Raw genomic sequence first — 7,849 nt, 5'->3', positions numbered from 1 at the left:
AAAATGACAACAAAAAAGATCTTTAACAAGTGAGATTAGAAGGAAAATACCAATAGCTAACATATATTAGTGCACTGAGCCCTTAGTTTCTGTTCTAGTCACTCTATGTGTTTTGTTGTTATTGTTGTTTCTTTGTTTTGTTTCATTTTATTTTTAGAAACTAGTCAACCTTATTTCCATTTTGTTTGTCTCTATGGAAGAGCAGCTTACGACCGACCACTCAGTGATTGTTCCTACCCATTCAGGGGCCTGAGAGGTGTTTGCTGCAGACCAGTCTTCAGGGGCCGGCTGAGCACTCCAGTTTTCAGTAGGGAACTGCTGGGTAGGCACAGAGGACACCGGCATACCTTCAGACCAGTCTGTGATTTCAGGTTGATATTTAGCAGTGAATTCAGGAGCTGGAACAATCCATTTCACCCTAAAATTCCTCCTTGGTCACAGCCTTTTCAGCAGCAGCCTGCTCTTTCTTTTCAATCTCTTCAGGATCTCTGTAGAAGTAGGAATCAGGCATGACCTCCCATGGTGTCCACAGGAAATGGTGCCACATGTACACAAAATTCCCAGGCCAGCATCCACCACATCAGACCCACTGAGTGAGCTTCCTTGTTGTTGCAAGGGATGGCAATGTCCACACAGCACAGAGAAGAGTATGTTACACAGCGATGGTAGGCAGGTTAACATAGGTTACCTCTGTGAAGGGCTGGTGGTCAGCTCTGGGTCCCTGCTCCAAGAAGGCTGCCTGGATCTGTTTAGTGAAGTTTCCCGGAGTGAAGCGGCCAGCAACAGGAGTGGCTCCAGTTGCAGCAGCAAACTTCAGCACAGCTCGCTGGCCAGTATTCCTGGATGATATGACACTGACATTAGCTGGGTTTTCAGTGCAACAATGGCAGGAGCTGCCAGCAGAAGCTTCTCCCTGGTTCTCTTCAGATTTATATTGTAGTTGCCATCACTTTTCCTTTTGTAGATGTACTGTTCCATTTGGAAGTTAAGGTTGGTGCCACTTAAGGGGGTTCCTGCTGCAAGAAATTTGAGGACATCCTCCTCCTTCACTTGCAGAACATCAAGGGCTCCAGACATTGTGAAAATTTCCCTTTAAGTTCTGATGGGAACACAAAACAACTCAACAATGCTGTATGGACCCCTCCCCGGGTAGCACTGGAAAAAAAGTTTCATTTAATCTTCACAACCTTTCAGAATCAGCACTATTATTATCTCTATTTTGCAGACAAGGAAACTGAGTCACAAAGACTCAGAAAAACTTGAAGTTCATCAGCTAGGAAGTTGTCATTAGATATTCTGGATCCAGAACCACTATGATATCCCTACTATAGCAAATACTTTTTAAAATCATATTTAAAATGAAAAAGTAGGGGCGCCTGGGTGGCTCAGTCGTTAAGCATCTGCCTTCGGCTCAGGGCGTGATCCCGGTGTTCTGGGATCGAGCCCCACATCAGGCTCCTCCACTGGAAGCCTGCTTCTTCCTCTCCTACTCCCCCTGCTTGTGTTCCCTTTCTTGCTGGCTGTCTCTCTCTCTCTGTCAAATGAATAAATAAAATCTTTTAAAAAATTTTAAAAAAATAAATAAAATGAAAAAGTAAGGACATTTCTGTAAATTAGTCAGACAATAATGCCTATTATATCATGTATCATTCAGAAATTTGGAAATGAAAGAAGGAGAGACAGGGAAAAGAAGGAAGGAAGGCAAGTATGTAAGTGATGAATCACTAAATTCTACATCTGAAAGTAACATTAAACTGTATGTTAATTAACTGGAATTTAAATTAAAATTTGGAGAAAGAAAAATAAATAAATAAATAAAACAATAAGATTGAAAATAAAATAAAATAAAATAAAATAAAATAGAAAAAAATTATTTAGGGGCGCATGGGTGGCACAGCGGTTAAGCGTCTGCCTTCGGCTCAGGGCGTGATCCCGGCTCTGCGGGATCGAGCCCCACATCAGGCTCCTCTGCTATGAGCCTGCTTCTCCCTCTCCCACTCCCCCTGCTGTGTTCCTCTCTCTCTGGCTGTCTCTATCTCTGTTGAATAAATAAATAAAATCTTAAAAAAAAAAAAGAAAAGAAAAAAATTATTTAAGGTGTCTCCCTAGAAAAATCCTTGGTGTGCAGATAATCTAAATAAATGAAAATTATTTTTAGTAGTTTCTGGTTATCCTAAGGAACATATGTGTGTATGAATGCACACACACATATCCTATAATTATATTATATTTCATGTACATATATGTACATAATCTGTATGTAATACATTGCACACACATATGAGTTTCATATATAATACATGGCATGACGTGTATATACATATAGATTAATGCATATATCAATACTTAAAAATCTTCAATAAGTATCTGTTGAGTGAATGAAAGAATGAATATATACATACACGCTTTTTGGAAGCTATACGTGCGCTGTTCAAAAACCTTCAATAAAGAGGCACCTGGGTGGCTCAGTTGGTCAAGCATCATCAGACACTTGATTTTAACTCGGGTCATGATCTCAGGGTTGTGAGATTGAGCCCCGCATCAGCCTCAGCACTCAGCTGAGAATCTACTGGAGATTCTCTACCTCTGCCTCTGCCCCCACTCATGCTCTCTCTTTCTCTCAAATAAATAAATAAATACATAAAAATTTACATGACTCCACCCAAAGCAATACAAAAGATGTTACCGAAAGAATGAGACTTTTTGTTTTTGTTGGGGGGGCTGTTTTTGTTTTTGTTCGGTCAAAAGGCTCATGCCATGAATGTCCAGTTCCCCATATTAAGTAGATGGAAAATCAGAGGTGAGAGCATCACCACAGTCAGATGATAAATACAACTATCTATATCTCTTATTTTTAAATTTAAGTGTCATCTTCCACAAAACTCTTTCATTTACTCTGTAGATATGTCTCGACAATCATGCAGCCATAATTTAAGTAAGTACTAAAACTAAAATCCTCTCAGAAATAATCTTTCTCCCCACTGTTCTTTTTTCCTTTCAGTAATTACTGTACCTGTGGGCAGGTGGTAGAAAGGGTATGAAGTATTTTAACAGGTTTTTTTGGTTTCATGATTAACTGATACAAAACTAAAGTGTTACCCCTCTTACATGTAATCAAGTAAAGATTATAGTTTTGATTAGCCATTGAATAAGTCCAGAAATATAATCAGATACTTGCCTATTTTGTCAACCTCTGATTTAGAGTCTTTATTGCAATTGAATGGCCCTAATCGACTAACAAATAAGATATCTGATTTAAGTAGACAAGGAATAAAATGGTTTTGCTATGAAAAGTTTCCTTCTCGCTTATGCAAAGAGATGAGTTAAAACCTTCTTAATGGTCCATTAAAGACCATAAGCATTTGATATGTAAGGAAAGATGACTTTCAATGTTCTGATATAAGTTAGAATCTTTATTTTATCATCTCTTTTTTCTCAAATCAATCAAAAATATTTCTTGGACTCTTGCAATATAAAACATCAAAGGAGGAAGAATCATAATCTCTACTTATAAATGTTCATCTCATTAGAAAAATAATACAACTAAGTAAGAAAAAGTAGAAAATTAAAATTTCTACTGAAGTATAAAATTGTGCCATATAGACAATAAATCATCTTCTATTTGTGTCACACCTAAGAATTTTCTATTCTTTTAATAGCTCCTCTCTCTTCCAATATTGGGTATCTTTAGGGCTAATTTTTCCACCCTTTTCTCTACACACTCCTTCAGTGATCTCATCCTTTTCCATGGCTATGGAATCATACAGATTTAGTGCTTCCTGAATGTACTTGCCCAGTACAGACCTCAGACACGGAAGCCTATTCTATACTTCTGCTTAAATAGCTCAAATGTTCCTATAATGTTGCCTCTCCAAAACTGATCTCTTGATCATCCTTCTCTTACACTAAATCTGCTCCATGTCTAGGTTTCCCAATCTCTATACTGCTAAAGCCAGAAATCTGAGAATTGTCCTTGATATCTTACCACTTCTCCTTGACTCCTATACATAGTCCATTATAAAGTCTTGTTAATTTGACTTCCAAAATATTACTTAAATCCATCCACATCCTCTTATCATTCTGATTGCTTACCTGGCCTCCCAGCATTTGTCCTTTTTTGCCCTCCTCCCTCCCCCATCCATTCTCCACATGACAGCCTCAATGACCAATTTAAAGTGAAAATCTCATGATGTCACTTTTTCTTAAAAGCCTTCAAGAACTTCCCATTGTATTTAAGATAAAGTATGAGTATAATTTAAATCATATACCTTGCCACATTTATGCTTCAAATAAAATTGTTACTTTTTTCATAAAACATTATAATTTGTTAATATATTTCTTATGGGTAGTTGTCATTTTGTTTTGGTTTTATTGGTTTGTCTGTTTATCCACCCATACTAAACTTCATGCTGCATGAAGCAGGGACCATGCCCCCTTATACACATGATCTTATTTAATCCTCAAAATAACTCTATTTTATTATTATCCCTATTTTACAGATGAGGAAAATGGCTTAGAGAAGATGAGTGGCTTTCCTGAGGACACACATCTGATATAATGAAAAACTTGATTTAAACCAAGATCTATAGGAAGCTGACGGCTATATAATTATCTATGATCTTGTATCATCTCCCACAGGAGATGGCCAAAAGCACAGCTGTACTAGGGAACTTCTTCTTGTAAATTATTAATGAGCTATAATCAACATAAAAGGAAGTCTCAAAAATGTCAAATGTCAAACAATTCATTAATTGAAAGATTGTAAGAGGGGGTAGGGTAAGAAACTGCCCCACTTTTTGGGGGGAGGGGGTCAGGGCACACAGTATTTTATATATAAAAACTTCAAGTGTTAAGAGCCTTCAAGAAAGATGACCCAAATCCCAATTTCTCTATTTCAATTTCCTAATATGTAAATATTTTAAGATTTAAGAATTAAATGAGGCAATAGGTATGATGTATTTAGCATAGTCTTACATTCAAATAATACTTACTAATATACTCATTAGTCTTTTCTTCAGCACAGCTACATAATCACATAGTGAGAGAAGAGACACTGGAGAATGTGTTGTCAGTTTTAAGTCTGAGGGTGCTTACAGTTAAGTAGCAGTGAATATGGAGTAATTCCAGTCAAGCAAAATGGAATCCCCCAAGGTTCAGGAATTGGAATGCTCCAATTCCCTGTACTTGATGATGACTCCCTCTAGAACCTATGGAGAACTTTACAGGTGAATTCTGTTCATGGTTCTTTCAAGCCAGGAGTTGATCCTTCCTACTTTATTCTGTATACTTAAGTCTCTCCTTTAGTATACTTCAAGGATGCCCTAGTGCCTTGCTCTTGCAAACCTTCCTCAGAACTGTAGCTCTGATACCTACATCCTGGTTCCCCTTCTTGGAGCCAGTTCTCCCAGGGCTGCCTTCCTGGACTGAGATATATCATCTCAGGGAATATTGGATTTCCTGTTGCTGCATTTTGTGGTCCTGTTGAGAAACCCTCCCCCAGTTGTAGTGATCATGCTAGCAATCACCAGTTGTCCATAATCATGTTTTTGGATACCTTGTTCTGCTAATACTCTCCTCTTCCTTCTTCTCTATCCACAAAATAAGATGTAGGTTCTGTTGTTCACCATTCCACCATATGTGGAAGTAGTAATGAAATCATGTTCAATCCCTTTATTCCATAATGCAATGTAATTAACTTCTCTGCTATTAACCCCTATTTGAAAGGTTAAAATTCTAAAGACTCAAGACACACACAATGGACACTTACAGAAGAAAATACTTGGAGGTAGGAGAATTTCTAACATCACTCCAGAATAAAGCTAATATATTCAAAAGTAGTTAATTAATAGCAGAGTTTTTTTAAAGCAGAAACTGTCATTTCTTTAGAAGTGATATTAAAGTTGGACTAATTATGAATTGTAATCATTAAAAATACTTTGGGGAATAGTTTCAAAATGCTTATATGTATTACTGGCCTTGGGGAAAAATAAGAAAGGGAATCAAACTCAGGAGTCCTTTCAATTTTTCTGTCAGTGGTATTCTCTAATTTCTGATTACCCTGCCTCATTCCCAAATGCTATCACTTTCCTCATGATGCATAATCACCAGGCAAAAGAGATGCTTCTCCAGTCCACTGTCTGTATCCATCACAACTCACCCCTGTCACAGACCTTTCCTTCCCTGGCCACACTACTTATTCCTGACTGCTCTTTCCTAGACACTTGCTCTAGTTCCTGTTAAATCTTCTTTCTATGACTAGTGTCATAGGGCACAGAATGGGCACAGGGCCTAAACTCTGCTTACCTATGGAGTTCTATCATGACCTTCCCAGTATACCTAGGTGCATTAATTTCATCATTGGTTGCTGCCAGGTTAGCAGCCTGCCTTCTTCTTTGTAATTATTTGTGAAAACAAATGAATATATAACAAATAAGACTTATGAGAAAAAGGGGAAATGAATATAAGTCCATGACCCCTCTCCACTGACATGCAAAGATATTAAAATAAGTCAATGAAATGGCAAAGGCCTGGAATCCAACTAAGAGCAATAAGACACCTGGGAGGGAACATAGAAGGATTTTGAAAGCATGAGTATGTCTCTTTATCAAAGCTATCACGAGTTGAGAGTTCTAGTTCTCCCCACATAGACCACTGAAAATTCAATTACTACTAGCACAATTAATTTTGGTAATATGAGTGTACTTTATGGGCCATGGCAGAGTGAACTGCTGTGAATTGAAAGAGACTTTGCCACTCATGAAGCTATTGTTTCTGGGACAAATCAAATGACATCCATGGCACGAAGGAATACAGAGCCATCAGTCATAGATTTGTAGATCCACTAATGGTGGCATGGAGGTCTCAGAAAGAGTGGTCAGTATGGTGTCTGCCCTCAAGGAGGGCATCAGTTTCTGTTCCCCCGGCAGGAAGCAGCATAGGAGAAATGGTAGGAAATCGTTCATGAACATTATGTACTCCCCTGGAGAGCTTCAAAGATATTTAGGGAGAGAAAGTTCTGGAAATATTAGGAAGTTTTACAGTAAGATAGGCAACCAAAAGTCTTATGATTTGGGATAATGATGTGATTGTGAGTTGTTTTTTTTAAATTTTTGATCTACAAACTGCTAAAATTCCCTTATAGCCTTACCCTTTTCTAAGAATTTAAATGAAATCCTGATTTCCCCAATACCATTGCTTGGGTATGAGAGACCACTGCTGCTTATCTTTAATAGTAATTGAATTTTTTTTATGGGATGCATGTTTTTTCTGAATAAATATTACATTTCTCAGTCTTCCTTATAGGTAGTGTGTATGGCCATGTGAAGAAGTTCTGACCAATATGACATAATTAATATTTTTATATAGGAACCTACCATAAGTTTGCAGGAACCTACCTTAAGAAAGAGCTGAGATATTTTCTTTATTTCTTCTTCCTTCCTTCCTCCATCCTTCTGCCAGGAACATCATACCACCATCTTGAATGATGAAGATGAAGGCAGTATCCTAGAAATAGTAAGGCAGTGAGGCAAGGATGTTGTGTTCTTGATGAATTCATGAATCAGAGCTACCACGCAAGCCCTGGAAAATACAAGACAGCATTTTCATTCACATGTCTGGCACCTGGACTGGGAGGGCCAGAAAAGCTGGGGGCTAGATAGGCATCTCTCACTCCATGGAGTTTTTTATGGAAGCTAGCTTAGCTAAACTATCTCCTGGTTTCCCTTCTATCCTGCTAATTGTTCCTCCTCAGTCAGTCCAAAATGGGTTACTTTCCTCTGCCTTCTGGCCACTTTTAAAGGTCCTGCCCTCTGCACATTTGTCTTCTTCCTCCACACTCTCTCCCCAGGTA

The 7,849-nt window shown here is 38.1% G+C and overlaps 1 pseudogene; it reads right to left on the bottom strand.

The window, feature by feature from the left end:
* Positions 1-377: 377 nt before the first annotated feature.
* On the bottom strand, positions 378-1,207 carry LOC103667715 (annotated as a pseudogene).
* Positions 1,208-7,849: the final 6,642 nt, after the last annotated feature.

Source organism: Ursus maritimus, unplaced genomic scaffold (assembly GCF_017311325.1).
Source record: "Ursus maritimus isolate PB19 unplaced genomic scaffold, ASM1731132v1 scaffold_1, whole genome shotgun sequence".
NCBI lineage: Eukaryota > Metazoa > Chordata > Mammalia > Carnivora > Ursidae > Ursus > Ursus maritimus.
This window is presented reverse-complemented; position numbering and strand designations above follow the sequence as displayed.